Source organism: Phyllostomus hastatus, unplaced genomic scaffold (assembly GCF_019186645.2).
Source record: "Phyllostomus hastatus isolate PE091 unplaced genomic scaffold, TTU_PhHast_1.1 phas_contig_58, whole genome shotgun sequence".
In the NCBI taxonomy this organism is placed as follows: Eukaryota; Metazoa; Chordata; class Mammalia; order Chiroptera; family Phyllostomidae; genus Phyllostomus; species Phyllostomus hastatus.
The window spans coordinates 58,132,400-58,151,082 of NW_025333916.1; the positions used below are offsets into that span (position 1 = coordinate 58,132,400).

Sequence of the window (18,683 nt, forward strand, 5' to 3'; positions counted from 1 at the left end):
AGGTCAGGACTTCGCTTTGAAGCCTGAAACTGATTTTGATTCTCTAGTGTTTGGGCAATGGAATAGTATGAATGATTCAATGCAAAACTTGAATAAATCATAGTTACTTATTTTGACCCCTACATGACACCTTTGTAGTTGCAAGGTAAACCAGAAATGAAAACTGGTAAGTTGGAAAAAGCAATACATTTTTTAAAAACATACTCACATACATATAGTTTAAAGTAGAACTGTTTAAGTTTTAAAGTGTTTCCCATTGAACATGTGTATCAGAAGAGCTGGGTGCTTGTTAGAAGTGTGGATTTCTACTTGGGCTTTACCTCAAATTGAAAGGCTAAGAATTTGTAATTTTTAAAAAGTACCATGTGATTTTCATGCAAACTAAAGTTTGAGAAGAAACATTACTTAGCTGAATAATTCTCAAATCTGCCTGCCCATTGAAGTCTCTCAGGGAAATTTAATGCAGTACAAATGCCTTGATCCCATTGAAGAAAAATCTCAAGATTTCTTGGGGTAGGGTCCCACTAGAGCCGTGGTGACCGCCATGTGGTACTGGGGTGGCACAGTTGAGAAGCAGGCGAGGCGTTATTCAATCGTGCCCACCTCCCTTCTGTCTGTCTGTCTGCTGGAACCATTGCGGGCATGTTTTGTATGGTCAGATTGTCTACACATACAAATGTACCTTTCGTGCTTTAGACATAGTGTTGGTTGATTATAAAACTGATGTGTGTCTATTGCAAAAATATACAATAAATCCGAAAGATGGAAACAAAGACCATTATCCACAATCTAGAAAATGATTGCTAACAATGTGATGTTCTTCCTTTTGGTTATTTTTTTGTATTTATTTCTATTTAATAGATTTCATTATATTACCGAGACCATACCATAGAAACAACTATACTGCTACTTCATATAAAATCTTCACGAACATTTTCTCTGATCCTTAAAAATTCTCTGGAAAGAAGTTGCACCGGTTACATGCTCTTCCACTGATTGGACTGGATGCACCGTGATGCACTGCTCATTCATTCTTTTCCCGATGACTGCTCCGGAGATGGTATCTCATTATTTATAATGCTCTTCATTGTAGTCAATAACAATTAAGGGGCGTGTTATATTTCATATTTGGCTTGTAGCATTTAAGGTAATTAGACGTGTGCTAGTTTCTTGATAAACAGGTCATTTTATTTTATTAATTTAATTGTTGTCCAAGTACAGTTTTCTGCCTTTTACTCCCATCCCAGCCCACCCCCCAGCCCTCCCCACCCTCCTCCTGTTTCATTTTAGATGCATCTCTGGCTCTAAGTAACGTTGAGTGTGCATGCTGTGCTAGTAAAAGGTCCAGAGGGTCATCTACGCTACTAATCAGTGTCACCTTACAACCTAAGGACAACTTTCTCATGACTTCTCATTGGGTTTCTTCTTTTACATCCTTCGTATATAGCTTTCCCCAAGTAATAACAAAATGATATAGGTGGGGAAGGAAAAGAGTTGATTACAGAGTTTAACCCAAGAGTATAAACCCAAGTCCTAAACACAGTAGTTTCACGTGTTTAGCATTGTTAGGGGACCATTAAACACTTCTAGTGACAATATTCTATTGTCATATTGTAGAAACATATCTTTTGACACACATATTGCAAATATTTCCCAGTTCATTATTTTTTCTGTAACTTTATTAATTTTTTTTCATTTTTTCTCTCAAAGCTTTTCATTTTGGCTCATGCAAATCCAATTATTTTTTTCACAGCTTTTACCCTCAGTGTCATGGAAGAAAGACTGTTTCCTATCTCATGATAACCTATATTTTCATCTATGATTCTTCCCCAATATTTTCTTGTGAGTCTTAGAAAACCTGAAAAATTTTACAATGGCACCCTATATTCCTGCCATCTAGACTCTACTATTTAAGTTGTACTCTACTTACTTTCATGTACGAGATGTGTTCAGAAGGTATCCAGCCATGTACTATGAAAAATAGAGACATTTATTAAAGAAGACACAAAATACAAGCAGCATTGTACATAGGACAATGACACCTCAGTCCCCTTCAAAGTAGGCACCTTGGGACCTCACGCAGTTCTTCCATTTGCCATCAATTGCCCCATCGTATTTCCCTGAATCTCATCAATGGTCTGAAATCTCTTCCCTTACAAAGGTTGCATTAGTTTTTAGAAAAGCCAGGAGTTGCAGGGCACCAAATCTGGGCTGCAAGGGGGCTGAGTTACCTGGGCGATTTGATGTTTTGCAAAAAAAACTCTGCATGAGATATGATGCATGAGCAGGCACTTTGTCATGATGAAGCTGCCAGTCACCAGATGCCCATAGCTGCAACCTTCTGAATCATCCGAATAGTTTCTGCAGAGGAATGTTCAAGTTTAATGTAAATTTTAATGCAGATTCATTGTTCTACTCAGTCATTTTGAATGTGACAGCCACACAGTGCACATGCTCACTCAGTGGCATCTACCGCCCCCACTGACCAGTACAGTGAAGTTGTCATTGTTCACGCATGTGCATTCCAGTCCACTCTCCTTGGCACCAGTTTACATGGATGTCATGCAAACTGCCTCGTTACGTTAACAATGGCTGGGCGTTTTCCAGACAGACTTCATATATTTTCACCATTCTATCCATCACATCAATGTATTTTTACTCATTTCAAAGTAATCTGTAGACATCAATGATTTCTCCCACATATTTCAGTATGCACATTACATGTATGTAATATATATTTTGTCTTCTTACTTTTACTTATGGTTTTTGTATCCTCTGGATGCTGAAACAAATGACCACAAACCGGGTGACTTAAAATGACACATTAATTCGCTGGCAGTTCTGGAGGCCCAAAAACGTGACTCCTGTTTCACTGAGCCGGAAGTGAAGGCTGCGCTGGCTCCTTCCAGAAGCTCCAAGGGAGACCCTTTCCGTCCGGCTTGCGATCTCTGTCTCACACCACGTCCACCTCCCTCCTCCCTTGTCACTTTCTTCTGTAGTCAGATCTCTCCCTGCCTTCCCCTTCGGTATAAGGACGCTTGTGATTATATTTCTATCTCAAGGTTCATAACTTGATCACGCCTGCAAAGCCACTTCTGCAATGAGAGGTGACATTCACATATTCTAAAGGTGGGCCCTGGATATCTTTGAGACTAGTATTCAGCCTACCACACTTATTTTATCCACAGGAAAGAGAAATCTGGCTTACTTTTTCCAAATAATTGTCCAAGTTATTTTAATATACCAATATACATTATTAAAAAATTAAGAATTCTCAAATTTAATTGAGATACTTTTTAATCATAAACTAAGTTCCTCTTGTTTTCTCCATACACTCAAGTCTTCTGAAAGTGCTAGTGACAAAATTTTATAATGCTTTGATTTACTACATCTAATTATAGGTGTTTTTATCAGCAAAATTTTTGTAGCATTGGAAAAGAGGTGAAAAAAAATGGACGCTATAGCTTGGTGGCTATAGGAAAATGGCCACCAAATTCCTATATAGTAACTTATTCTCTGCCAGAATGTTTTTATTTTTTAATTTATTTTAATTTTTTTCTACATTTTATTTTAATTGTTGTTGCAATACAATTTTCTATCTTTTACTACTATATTGGATAATTATGAGAGTGGGTTGTTTGAATTCCTATGTGGAATATAAGAAAGAAAGAACAAAACAATGGCCACTCAACTCTGTCAGATATTAAATAAAGAGCTGAGACAAGTGACAGTCACCATCAGAAAAGGAGCCAAGAAGGGCTAAGAGGTATTTACATCAGAATCTTTATGCTAATTCTACAAACTGTAGGACATTAAATTTTGAGAGTTATCTGAGAGTAGTCCTCCTTCTAGTAAACAAAATACTTGCACTCCAATAAACATCATTTTTCCCAGTTGTGTGTCTTCTGAGCAAGTTATGGAATTTGTAGTGCTAAACCATTTTAATCGAAACAAAACTTTTGGCACTGTAATATAGTCTTTGATCCTTGGTCAATAAACATACAACTTTTCCAAGGGAAACATGTTACTGGATAAATGCTCCACATTGAATTGATCAAGCCCACTTGTAGAGAGTATGCCACCAATTAATTGACTACATGAATCACACATTTTACAACATATTGGATGATACATCTGTCCCCATGGCCACACCTTAAATAACTGCCATTTTAAGATTTTTTTGTAATGACTATTCTAAACTACAAAACTCTTTTTAGATTATGTTTTTATAGATTAATTATGAATACATTTTGTGTGCATGTCTCTTTCTTTAACAGACTTTTTTTTTAGGTTCACAGCAAAATTGAGCCTATGAGCCTATATTCTGACATTGTTACCACCCAAAGTCCATGTTTACATTAGGGCTTACTCTGGTGTTTTAGGTTTAATGGGTTTTGAAAAATGTATGATGGCGTGCAGTGTTATGCAGAATAATTTCATTGCCCTAAAAATCCTCTGTGCCCTGACACCCCCCCTCCCTCCCCCACCATTGTCTAGCACACAGTCATCACCACTGCTCTTCTTACTGTCTTCTTAGTTCTGACTCCAGATCCACAGTGTCATATCGTTGGAGTCACGTAATACGTAGCTTTCTCACACTGGCTTTTTTTTTCACTTAGTAAGATGCACTTAAGATTCTTCCATGTCTTTTCATAACTTGATGTCTTATTTTCTTTTATCACTGAGTAACATTCTATTGTCTGGATGTACCGCTTTATTTGTCAATTCACTTCCTGAAGGATGCCTTGGTTGCTTCCAACTTCTGGCAATTATACATAAACTTCTATAAACATCTATGTGCAGATTTTTGTGTGGAAATTAGTTTCCAGCTCATTGGGGTAAATACCAAGGAGTGCAATTACTGGATCGTGTACTCAGGGTATGTTTTGTTTTGCAAGAACTACCCAGCTATCTTCCAAGTGGCTATACCATTTTGCATCTCCACCAAAAATGGATGAGAGTCCGTGTTGCTCTACATCCTTGTCAACACTTTGTGTTGTCACTGTTTTGGACTTTAGCCATTTTAATAACGTGCAGTGGTATCTCACTGCTGGTGTTTGCATTTCCCTGATGACAGATGATGCTGAGCAGGTTTTCATATGCTCACTTGCCATTTATGTATCTTTAGTGAAGTGTCTACTCAGACCTTTGTTCGTTTTTTAATGAAGTTGTTTGTTCGCTTATTGTTGATTTTGAAGAGTTCTTTGTATATTTTGAATAGCAGTCTTTATGGGGTATGTTTATTGCAATCTTTTCTTCTAGTCTGTGACTTACCTTCTAATTCTATTGAGTGCACATATATATTTTTGTTTTCCTCTTTATGTTATATAGCTTACATTATTGCAATGTCTTTCTCTTTTCATTATAATGATTGTTTAAGGTTGATAATAATCTTTTAATTAATGTTGACCTTTAGAGGCATTTGATCGAAAGAACTTCTTGAGAAGTTTAGATATCCCTTAATATAACAGCAATGTAACTATCTCCCATGTGGAAGAATAAAGCAGGATAGCTGTGAAAGCCATTGAAGTTCAGGAAGTCAAAGAAGTGTGAGACTAGGCTGTCCAGTGAGTCAGACAAATGGATATTGGACATACTCAGAATTATGACAGGTCTTGAGATCAGGGTGGAGCCTGACAAATATGCAGGCATGATCAGGACATTGGGGAACGGTGTAACTGAGAAAGGGTTTACAAAGAGGGTACGTTTGCCTTGGCTCTCATAGAGGAATGAGAATTCTTTGTATAGAGAGATGTCAGAGTAGGTTTGCTTAGTAGAGGGAACAGTATGTGCAAAGATCATAGACAGGAAAAACATTCAAAGACTGATGAGCAGTTTTATACTTTAGAGCAGAGAGAGACAGTATAAGGTTGAGCCATGTTTTTATTGGCATAGCAGGTGTAAATTTAAGAATACAGCATTGTTGTTCTCTTAAAATGGCCAACACAACATTGCCTCAAGGGAACTAAACTCATCAATTTAACAAAGTGTCTAAACTTCAAAATCCGTAATATGTTATTCATTCTAATTCATAATAATGAATACAGTTCCAGTGTTCTTTACATGAAAGTCAATTAGTTGTCCTGCCCCATTGTTATTAAAAAATCTGCATTTGATAGTGAAAAAGGAGGAAAGTCATACAAATTGCAGACAAATCAGAAGTTTAAAGAGCATCTAATATACCTACCTTTTGTAAATTTTGGTAAAACCTCTCCACCATATTTTATTTTATTTTAAGTCACAAAATTAAGGAACACTGTGTGATTGTCACTTGATGTGCCTAGCCAAAACTTTTACAGCCTTTTTTTTTGGGCCATGCTAAAAAAAGATGATCCCAATTATATAAGACAGTAGTGTGTAGAGTGAAATTTCCGGCCTTCTATATTTCAGGCTTGCTGTGCTCCTGCAGACAGTACAAAATGTCCTCTGTAGATGGTATTCACAGCCTGGAGTCCGCAAACAGCCTCAGAAAATTAAATTCCAGGGTCATGGTGTGATATTTGACTGGAAGGGAAAATAACTGCAATGTGGTAACAAATCTGAAGTGACAGAAGTAATGTATCTTCACTTCAAATTCAACACACTTAACATGGCCATCAATTAGTGTGAAGGAGAGGGCGGCAGATCATAATAATGTCATAATAATAAGAAGACAGTGATATTGGTTACAGATAGTTAACGGTGATAGATTCTAAATGACTTCATTCCATGCATTAAATGAGCACCTATGAGGCAGAAAGATTACTTGTACTTTTTTTGGATGGAAGAATGAAAAGGAAAGGAAAAGAATTAATGAAGTATAATTTTTGCCCCTCATGAATTTGCTGGGTAGTGAAAAGTTCCAGGAACTGGTGTTTGATCATGGCGCAGCCTTTGTCCAAGCCAATATCACATCGAGTAGAGAACAGGGAAAGGAAGACAGGAGTGCCTGCTGATTAGGGAAATTAGATTTCAGAATTATTTGAACAAATCGGAGATACAGCTAAACACTGCTGAAATAACAGAGAAGTAAATTTATCTACAAATAAACTGCTCTTGCAGTAAACTAAGAGATATTGTTTTATGTAAACATGATTAAAATTTACATGATTATGGCAAATCAAATAGCAAGCCAACTGACCCGAAGAATTAGGTCAGATTTAAAATAACACTAATGACAACATAAGATGAAGAACAACAGTAAAAGCTGCTGCTCACTGAATATTTGTGCTGGGGCTAGCCACCATGTGAGGTGATTTACATACATCACTCTTTTGAGTCTGAAAACTGCCTGTGAGTTGGTGCTGGTGTTATCACCATTTCACCAGCGGTGAAAACTAAGGCTTGGTGTGATCTGGTAACTCTCCCAAGTTTACAGGCTATTAAGTTAGTGAGACAAAGATTTAAGTATGACCCCAGGGTTTGTGTTAAATATCTAAAGTTTCTAAATGATCAGCTGAGACCTGTTTTTTTTTTTAGTAGTAAGGAGTCTCTAGTAACATGATGATAATATCATGCTGTGCCACAGACAAAAGAGTAGGACACCATGGGTTTTGTTTTCTCTATGGAAGAAATCATACTTGGTCCCAAGACAGTAATTCTTTACAGTGGCCCATGACATCTTAAGGGGAAGAAGTAAATTTAATGGGGCTGATGGAGACAAGCTTTTCTTTAGGTGAATAACTAAAAGGGACATGGCTTTTTTAAAAAAGATTTTATTTATTTATTTTTAGAGAGGGAAGGGAGGGAGAAAGAGAGAGAGAGAGAAACATCAATGTGAGGTTGCTGGGGGTCATGGACTGCAACCCAGGCATGTGCCCTGATTGGGAATCGAACCTGCGACACTTTGGTTTGCAGCCCATGCTCAATCCACTGAGCTATGCCAGCCAGGGCTGGGACATGGCTTTAAAAAATAAATGGTGGCACACTCTTATTCTGGATCTTTCTTGCGAGGAAGAAGCTATTTACAAGCGTTATTTTGCCTATCGGGATTCTGTTGATTTGGAGAATCTTGGCTTCTCCTTGCTGTTGTATGGAGTCTACAGAGGGTAAATGACTCTGAACTTTGGCATTTGGGAACTAAAAGTGAGGTCATCCGAGCTATCTACTGTGACCTCCCTGCCACTCCAAGTTCTCTGGGAGGGCATAGTGTCCTGATGCCAGGGGAGGTGACACTTCCTCGCATCACTTGTTCAAGAGAACCACCGTGTAGAGTCAAGTCAGTCATGGAAAAGTACCAATAAGGTCCAATTTGTGCAGAGGAATTCTGTACTGAGAGCTCTTGCTTCCTCGTAAGACACTTCTACCCTAGGAACGATTTCACTGTTGCTTCACTGCTGGGACCCCCCTTGCTGGATCTCAAAGTCCAGAGAATATTCTTGCTGCCCCAGATTTTCCTGGGATCAGCCCAGTTCTCATACAGCTCCCTGGATATTGTCTTCTACAGCTCCAAACAAGCTGGCCTGGCCAGGACACAAAGGAGCCTGGACAGTCTCCAGAAGGTCTCCAATCACTCTCTGGAGACAACTATGATTACAATTTCAGCAACAACATGGTGTTCTAAAATGCTCGAATTAGATTTAAGCCCCCCCCCCCCCAGCGCTAACATTCTATGGATAAATAGAGTTTGTGGGCAGGTCTAGGAACACACACATCCCATTTCTCTGGACAAATGCATTACAAACCCAAACAGACTCAGTAATTGGAGGTCTGGAACACAATTCATTAAAACTGGGAACAAAGTGGGAGAGAAAGATATTGTGTCCTTATTGGCAGAGCCCAGAGTCACTTGGCTGCTGAGATACACATAGCACCTTAGAGGAAAACTTCAGTTTTCTTCCACTGTTTTCGTCAGAGATCTGCGTACTCCAATCCAAGCAAACAGTTTGTGAAGTTGTTCCCCCCCACCCCAGGTTTGTTCAGGTATAAATGACAAATAAAAGTGTAATATATTTAGCTGTACAAAGTGATGATTGGAGATAAACATAATTCCTCCCATCAAGTTAATGAACATGTCCATCACCTCACAAATTTATCTTTTTTTTTTTGGTGAGAACATCTGAGTTCTATTCTCAGCAAATTATGCAATAACAATGCTATGGACTATAGTCATCATGTTCTACTTTCGATCCTCAGAACTTACTCGTCTGATAACTGACAGTTGTATGTTCTTACCAACCCCTCTCCCTATTTCCCCCACCCTCCAAGTCCCTGGCAATCACTTTTCTACTCTTCGTTTCTATGAGTTCAACTTTTTTTTTTTAAGATTCCACATATAGGTGATACCATGGGTTACTTGTCTTTCTCAGTCTGCCTTATTTCTTGTAGCACAATGCCCTCCAGTTCTTTACGTGTTGTCACAAATGACAGTGCCTCCTTCTTTTTAAATGCTGAATCATATTCCTTTGTCAAGTTTTCAAAGATGTACTGGTGATGGGGTGTACTAAGGGCAGGCTCACGCAGCCTGTTCTCTTGTTGGTGCCGGGGCGGACTCCGCACCCCATCCTTCCTTCTCCTTCCTCTAGAAGCAACAGACACACCCCTGCTGCCCCTGATCACTGCCTGTGCTCCAACGTCCCCCTCTATCCCCCTTTCTCACCCACAGCTAGGACTGCCAGTGACTCTTCTATTTTTAACAAGTGTGCATCCCTCCATAAAATAAATTCTTATAGGGCCTGCCAAGAGAATGGCATTTTATCTATTTTGTTACATGAATGACCAAGCCATATCTAAGTTTTTCAAAGAGTCATTAATGTTTCCCATAGGATTCTAGTTTCTAGGATACGGTATGTTTTGCGGTCATCATTAGTCAAGTTGGTGTGCGTAGCTAGAAAAACATCAATGTTGAGAAGCCAAATGATTTTCTCTTCCTCGAAAAATTGTCAACCTAATTCTATAGCCCTTATCAAGCACTTAAAGACAATTGCACTTAAAACTTTGTCATTATTAAGCCACTTTATTGACATTTTGGGAAAAGTGAAGGTAGGAATCCTTTTAGATATTCTTTGCATATTAGTAAACAACTATTAGTAAGGGCTTGGCTGTCTTTTCCTTTTAACCAGAGTGCACAAATTTCCTGTCAGTCTTTCCCTCCTAGTTACCACTTTCCAAAACTTTAATTGTTCCTCATGTCCCTCTTTTAACCTTTCTGCATTTAACATTAATTGTACTTAATTATGATTAAATAGCAAAAACATATACAACTATTTTGCATATTTTACTGCTTGTAATATCCCATACATATACATGTTCTAATTTGATATATGAACTTTAAGTGTTTTCCAAGCTAACATTTTGGTTATTTCCTTTAAACAACACAATTCCTGCTTTGCTAGAATTTCAGGGTATTTTCTATTTTTGTTTTTAATTTTACTGTTCCCTAAGGCTTTCTTAATTCTGTTTTTCTTGGGTAGAGATTTAGCCTCTGAATATTTAAGCCATGACTAATATATGCTCACATAGCACTTGTTAAATGAGTTGTTTTTTTAAAAATAAAACATTTGATTAATAGGTTAAAAAAAACATTTGTAATACATCAGTCCACAGCATAGTATCTAGAATTTTCTTAGTGAAATTGAATTCTAGAAATGATCTCTTTTCATATTTATTATTTAATTTATCACATTGTGGATCTCAAGGGTTGGTGGTAATAGCCAATGAAATGCAAGGCTCAAGGAAGAAGGTAAATGTTATTTGAATGCATTTGCTAGTTTTTCACTTTACATAAAATATTTTATTCTTCTCCCAGCTGTCACAATATAAGTAATTCCAAGCCAGAGATGAAGAAGTTGGGGTTTACACACACTCAAAAGTTTGGCCAAGGTCATATTAGTAAGTATTAATGCTACTTTCCCCTCCTCAGCAGTTAGATTTTTTTATTTTTGCAGAGACCATGAATTCAGAGAATGTAATTTGTTTTATTTTATTTCTGTATTCAGACCTACATTTTTAGAAGAACAATGTGCCAAATGTTGTCAAAGAGTCTTCATACAAAACCAGCTCTACAGTAAGTCTTTCTGTCCTTTTTGCTTGATCACTCTTGCAGTAGTGATAATGGCCACAATATGTTGTATTGTGCTTATCTCACAGCTTGGACACGGCTTCCATCAAGAAGGGGGGTCTGCATTCTCTCCACTGAATCTGGTTGTCAGCGGTGGTAACACTTTGTGACTTCTGATGTTAAATCCCAAAAGTGATTTTGTTCTGGTCTCATTCTCTTGGGACTCTTGCTCACTCTAGTCACCATACTTTCAGGAAGCCCAACCAGCTCTAAGAGATATCTGTATGTGGACAATGCAAAACTCAGTCATCAGCCATGCGTGACTTAATTCCCAGCCAATAGCCAGCACAAGTTTGCCAGCCATGTGAATGAGTCATCCTGGAAGTGATCCTGTTATAAAGTGCTGTGTTAAGGAAGGTACAGTGTCTGTACTAATTTCTTAGGTATGCCACACACAGGTCCAAATACTAGATGATACCACACAACAGACATATATTGTCTCAGACTTCTAGAGGCTGAAATTCCAAAATCAAGGTGTTGGCAGGGCTGGGCTTTCCCTGAAATCTATAGGGGAGAATCTTTCCTCACCTTGTCCTAGCTTGGGGGGATTGCCATCAAAACCTGGCATTCTTTGCCTTGTAGCTGCATTACTCCAGTCGTTGACCATGTGGTCACATGGTGCTCCTCTTCTCATAATGACACCAGCCCTATTTGACTTGGGCCCACTCTAATGATCTCAACTTAACTCGACTACCTCCACAAAGACTGTATTCTAAAAAGGTCACATTCACAGTACCAGGGGCTAGGACTTCAACACATAGTTTTAGAGGATAGATTCAGTCCATAACAGTATCCCCAGGAGACTGACAAACTGCACTTTGATACTGGCTCTGTCCCTGACATGTTCATTATCTAGGCAAGTCAAATTACCTCTTAGAACTTCAGTTTTTACTTCTATAAAATCAGAGCAATAACTTTTTCTGGCCATATGACAGGGAACGATGTGACTGTTTAAAGAGTTGACACATAGACACATGATCTCAAAAGCACTCCCATATGTACACTTTTAGTGACTCTCTCATAACAGGTGCTTCACCAAATGATAACTTTTTTCCTTTTATCCTAATGAAAACATGAAGTGCTTAATCTCTAAAGGATATAAAAAGCTCACGAACACTAGCTACAAAGGCAGGATCTGCGATGAGAACATGAGAAACAACATAGCTTTATTTCATTTTGATGGAGTCTGAGAAAATGAACTAACTTAGTCAACACAATCTACTCAGTCCACATGAGGAAAAGAAAAACACAAGGAGAATGTTTTAGGAGTTTATTTTAAGATTTACGATTTAGTTTTTCACTGTGACAGTCACTTTGTTTCCATAACATCCTATTCAAAAACTTTCTGGTGACCCGAATCAGTCATTTTCTCTTACAGCCCCTGTTTTCCATCCTGCTCTTAATTTCCAACTGCTCCTTGTGCTCACTGTTGATTGCCATCTGTGATAACTTGGGCAGGCATGCAACACGTTTCCAAACAAAGGGGATGGGTGGTTTGGCATTTGAGGAAGGACTAAAAAGAGACACGTCAGCCTGGAACCATGCTGGGAGGATGTGTTCTCAACAGCTTAAATGGACTGTGAATGACAAAGACAATCTTGGAAAAGAAGAACCAACTTGAATGACTCATACTTTCTGGTTTTAAACTTATTACAAAGCTCCTATAATCAAGACGGTATGGTACCGGCATAATGATAGATGTACAGAGAAGTGGAATAGAATTGAAAGTCCAGGAATAACCTCTTACACTGCAGGCAAGCTTATTTTCAACAAAGGTGCTAAGATAATTCAATAGGAGAAAGAATAGACTTTTAAGCAAATGGTACTGGGACAATGGAATATCCACATGCAAAAGAGTGAAATTGGACTCTACCTTACACCATCCATAAAAATGAACTAAAAATGTATCATATGCCTAAATGTAAGAGACACATCTATAAAACTTTTAGAAGAAAACATAGGAGTAAACCTTAGTGATCATGAGTTAGACAACGGTTTTTCTGATGTCACACTAAAAAGAGATAAAAGGACAAAGGTAGATAAATAAGACCACACAAAAATTAAAAAATTTGTACTGCCAATAATATGATCAAGAAAATGCAAATACAACCCACAAAATGGGAGAAGATATTTGCAAATCATGTATCTGATGAGAAACTTGTATCCAGAATATATAAAGAACTCTGACAACTCAATAATATAAGGATAAACAGCCCATCTGACAACTCAATAATACAAAGATGAATAGACCAGTTGAAATGTAGGCAAAGAATTTGAATAGACATTTATCCTGAGAAGATATACAAATGACCAATGAGCGCATGAAAAGATGCTTAACACTGTGAGTAAGTAGAGAACTGTCCATCAAAACTGCAATGAGATACCACTTCACACTCATTAGGGAGGCTATAATACAAAGAACAGGTAAGCAAACTTAGTGAGAGGAGGACAGTGGAAATGTCTCTGAGCCCTGACAAACAAGGATGATTTCATCAGACTGAAGGATTTTAGATTGGAGAGACATGAGTGGAAACAGACAAAAGTTCCAGTCAGCCTATTGAGGTCAATACAAACGCCCAGAGTATGAGTCACCAATCAGACAGCCTCTGCATGCCCTGCGGCCACATGAGATGCCCTGTTGCAAATGAGAGAAACCATAGCATTCACACCTAGCTAATGGAGAGGAGGCTGGCCTTGCAGCGGACCACAAAGGAGCCCATCATGTGGCTAATGACCAGGCACCTGCAGCAGGACCTGGCTGCTGGAAGATCGGATGCAGTCAGGCCACACTTGAATGGAGAGCTCTCTCGGGCCACTAAATGTGCCGGATGGTCACCTTCGACAGTCTGGGGCCATGAGTTGCCTGAAGCTCAACTGTTTTGCTCTTCCTAGGACCCTAGGGATGATGTCAAAGGTGGAAAGTAGGCAAAACCATCCAGGCAAGCTGACTAGCTCGTTCACTGACTGATCTTGAAGCTGCACATGCCAGCTGGGGCCTGTCCAACCCTGGGAGACGTCTCTGCCTTATGCCACTCCAGCTTCCAGTGGTGACAGACCTACAGCGAGACAAAGACCAGGAGGACAGGACCACCCCGGGCTTCATTAACCTGGATACCAGAGAGAATTAGCTCTGCACTGATCTGATCACTGGAAGGCTGAGTTGGGGTGAGTTGGGGTTACGTGGGCTGCATTGAGGAGGTCCTGCTGCAACATCCAGATTAAAGAGGCCAACCATTCCTGTGGGAAGAGGTGGCCTGGTCCTAGCCTATGACTTAAGGCACCTGCCCACCTTGATCCACAAAACTCGGCTATTGTGAAAGCTGCTGCTCCTCTTGCCCTGCGCTGGCTGAGGTTCTGTGTGATCTAGGTGAGGCCTTCTGACTCCAGTGCCCCAATGGCTTCGTCTTTATCTTCAGCCGGAATGTGAAAGTCGAACTGATTCTTGTTTAGCTGGGCTGTGAGGTCACCGATGCGATCCTCTGTTCCTTCCAGCTTCCCGTGGACACGTGAGAGCAAGCCCTGCTTGAGGCTAGACTTAAGAGGGGAAAGTGGTCTTGTGCTAATTAAGCCTCAGCATCCTCTCTGGGTGACATCTATTCCTGAGACGTGAGGAAGAGCTGCTTTTCCATTGCTGCTCCTGGACAGCAAGCTGACATGGTCCCATGGCAATATCTGCAAGGGTAGGAGTCTGGCTGATTCCACCTCATCTCTGTGGATGAGCCTCTGCAGCCAGGACTCGCCACGCATAGGTTCTATCGGGGCTAGTGGAGCAGCAGCAGGATTTGCTAGCGAGGCAACTGGAAGGGGCACAGAGGGAGGAAGTCGTCCGCCTTCCAACCAGTGATGTCAGCCAGGCCCCCTGCTCAGCGAGTCCCTGACATCAGCCTCCGCTCCAGGGGCTGGCGTGGGGACCTGGTGCGGTGGCTGCATGAACAGTGGGCCCCCTCAGGACTGCGCTCATCTGGCTCAGTTGTCCATCTCCTTATGCTAAGCTTCTGTCAGTTTGGAAAGCAGCAGACTTCTTTTCCGTCTTTGCTAGACACTCTTGTGTGGGGATGTTTTTAATGTGGGTTGAGGACTGAAAGGTTAGAGAATGAAGGGAACTCTCTAGGTCCCTGTTTGTTTATTTTTTAATGTGTTTTATTGATTATGCTATTACAGTTCACCCATTTTACCCCTTTATTCCCCTCTGCCCTGTACCCCTCTCACACTCGCATCCCCCAATTTTAATTTGCTTGAATCGTACATATAAGTTCTTTGGCTTCTCTATTTCCTATGCTATTCTTAATGTCCCCCTGTCTATTTTGTGCTGACCATCTATGCTTCTTATTTCCTGTACCTTCTCCCCCATTCTTCCTGCTCCCCCTGCCCACTGATAACTCCCCCCGCCCCATGATCTCCATTTCTGTGAGTCTGTTCCTGTTCTGGTTGTTTGCTTAGTTTGTTTTTGCTTCTGATTTTTTAAGTTTGGTTGTTGATAGTTTGAGTTTGTTGTCATTTTACTGTTCATAGTTTTTTATCTTATTTTTCTTAGATAAGTCCCTCTAACATTTCATATAATAAGGGCTTGGTAATGATGAACTCCTTTAACTTGACCTTATCTGGGAAGCACTGTATCTGCCCTTCCATTCTAAATGACAGCTTTGCTGGGTAGAGCAATCTTGGATGTAGGTCCTTGCCTTCCATGACTTTGAATATTTCTTTCCAGCCCCTTCTTACCTTCCAGGTTTCTTTTGAGAAATCAGCTGATAATCTAATGGGAACTCCTTTGTTGGTAACTGTCTCCTTTTCTCTTGCTGCTTTTGAGACTCTCTCCCTATCTTTCCCCTTGGGTGATGTAATTATGATGTGCCTTGGTGTGTGCTTCTTTGGGACTCTCTGAGCTTCCTGGACTTCCTGGAAGTCTATTTCCTTTGCCAAATTAGGGAAGTCATCCTTCATTATTTTTTCAAATGAGTTTTCAATTTCTTGCTTTTCCTCTTCTCCTTCTGGGACCCTTAAGATTTTGGATGTTGGAATGTTTAAAGTTGTTCCATAGGTTCCTAAGCCTCTCCTCCTTTTTTTGAATTCTTGTTTCTTCATTCTGTTCTGGTTGAATGTTTATTTCTTCCTTCTGGTCCAAATCATTGATCTGAGTCCTGGTTTCCTTCCAATCACTCTTGGTTCCCTGTACATTTTCCTAATTTCACTTTTTATAGCCTTCAATTTTCCCTTTATTTTGTGACCACACTCAACCATGTTTGTGAGCATCCTGATTACCAGTGTTTTGAACTCTGCATCTGCTAAGTGGGCGATCTCTTCATCACTTAGTTGTATTTTTTCTGGAGCTTTCATCTGTTCTTTAATTTTTTTTTCACTCAGACCCAAAGTCTCAACACTCACTAAGTGAACTACTATTGATGAAAAATATGTTCTTTCATTTGGGCTGTACATATATAAAAAATATATATATAAGGCCTGGCTGGCGTAGCTCAGTGGATTGAGCGTGGGCTGGGAACCAAAGTGTCCCAGGTTCAATTCCCAGCCAGGGTACATTCCTGGGTTGCAGGCCATAACCCCCAGCAACCACACATTGTTGTTTCTCTTTCTCTCTCTCTCTCTCTCCCTCCTCTCCCTCTCTAAAAATAAATAAATAAAATATTTAAAAAAAAATATATATATATATATTTTTTTGTCTCAGCATGCCTATTAGGTAGTAAAAGGTGGAGCCTTAGGTAACTGCCAGAGTGGGGCAACCTACAAAGCTGAATTTTGTGTGTGTTGGGGGGGGGGTCTGAGAGGAAACAATGCTGCTTGCTGGGCTCTTGGCCAGGTTTCAGTCACTTCCTCCTCTACCCACAAGCAAATTGGGTTCTTCTGGTGCTGTTTCCCGGGTGGGAGGGTTTGTGTACATTCTAGGACCCTGTGAGCCTCTCCAATGAGCTCTCCTGTGAGGCTGGGAGTTTCTCCCACCACCACAACCCCCGCAGGTGTTTTCAGTCGGAGGTTTGAAAACTGAAGCTTTATTTCCCTGCACTGGAGCCCTGGGTTGTGCAGCCTGTCTTGCCCCCCAGTTGTTCCTCCCAGTTTACCTGCATGCCAGTGTGGGACCACAAGTCCTTCAGCTGCCGCCTTGCTACGAGTCCCCTCTACCCCGACTGCCCGTCTCTGCCCCACCTGCAGGTCTGGATGAATGCTTCTTCTGGTTGTTGTTTGTTTTTGAATTTCTCGTTGTCCTTTTGCTTGTGCGAGGAGACACAGTGTATTTACCTATGCCGCCATCTTGGCTGGTGGGTCCCCATTTAGGTGTGTTTATTTTTATATTTAATATCGAATAAGTTTCATATTCTTTCAAGTTCCAGGCCTATTTTATTTCTTGTTGACATTCTTTATAATCACCTTTTGGAGGTAGATGATTTTTCTTTTGCCTTTCATTAGATTCTAAGGGGGGGGCGGTATGTGAAGAACACTGTGCAGGGCAGGCCAGACAGGGCGGGAAGACGCGACCCCTAGTGATGGAGTGTCCCAGGTGTGGGCCGCATGCCCCATGGGACCCCGGGACCCCGGCAGGCTCACACCCACCTCGCCCCCTAGTGGCTGGGTGGCGGGACAGGGATATGATTCCGGATGCCCTTGCGTTCTTGCTTGCAAACATGAGTTCTTTCCACGATTACCTTTTCAAAAGGCTTTTAAAGTAACCTCTGGTGACAAGGACTTCCCAGGGGCTTCCATTTTCATCTCCGGTGTGTTGTTCAGACCACACCACACGTGCACTCTGCTGCCAAGCCCTGCGCCCCTGAGCTCAGTCTGAGCGCTGGCGCTGGCGAACGGGCAGGGCAGAGCAGGGACTGTCACCGTTTCACAGACGGTGCAAGGGGCTCACGCCGCCAGCGGCTTTGGTCAGTCACCTGGGCTTGGGCCCGTCCTCCCCTCTTGGGTCTAGGTTCGGTGGTTCTTGCTCTTCAAGGACTTTTTTTTTTTTATCAACAAAAAGCAGCATACCAGCAAATTCTGATTCTTCAAAATGTTTGACGCTAGACGAGGTTCCTTAGAAATCGAGTATGGAGAATAGAAACCCGAAGGAAATTCGCGGAGAGAATGAAAGAGCCCGTGGGACCAGAGAGGCTCTTGAGGTCTGTGCGAGGGGACTTGGCTGGCGGCCTCCTCAGGGCACCGTCCCCGGGCGGGGAGGGCTGGTGCCTTCCGTGGCCGCCGCGGACGGGTCGCTCTTCTGTCCCACTCAAGATCCAGATGGCGCCGCGGGCAAACTGCCATTTCCCTCTCTACACACGTGGAATCCTCCTTCATTTACTTAGGTCTTTAGTTTCTCTCAGCCGTATTTCCATGGTTTTCAGTGGAAAAGGCCTGAAACACATTCTGTTAAACTTATTACTGTATTAGTTTTTTTTCACGTTATTTTACACGTGTTGTTTATTCATTTATTTTCTAACGGCGGCCAGCATATTGAAGCAGTTGATGTTTGTATATTTATTGTGTCTTGTATCTAACAAGAATGTTGAAGGCTCTAACCAACGTTTTGCTCTACGTGCAAACTAACAGGTCTCGTGGATGCTGGTGGAAGGCAAGAGAATTCTGGGTCAGAGACCAAGGACAGCTCATTCCTCACAGTGTCAGCAGTAATCAGGGTGTAGCTGTTGCTCCAGCT

General features: G+C 40.9%; 1 long non-coding RNA gene and 1 other non-coding gene across 2 annotated transcripts; one reads left to right on the forward strand and one right to left on the reverse strand.

Moving 5' to 3' along the window:
- The first annotated feature begins 10,729 nt into the window (after positions 1 to 10,729).
- On the forward strand, positions 10,730 to 11,128 carry LOC123824965. The gene is made up of 3 exons (XR_006786784.1): positions 10,730 to 10,809; positions 10,917 to 10,984; positions 11,068 to 11,128. It is a non-coding gene; the product is annotated as an uncharacterized LOC123824965 (long non-coding RNA).
- Positions 11,129 to 16,391: 5,263 nt separating this feature from the next.
- On the reverse strand, positions 16,392 to 16,462 carry LOC123825013. Its single transcript, XR_006786799.1, has one exon. It is a non-coding gene; the product is annotated as a small nucleolar RNA SNORD56 (small nucleolar RNA).
- Between the last annotated feature and the right edge of the window lie 2,221 nt (positions 16,463 to 18,683).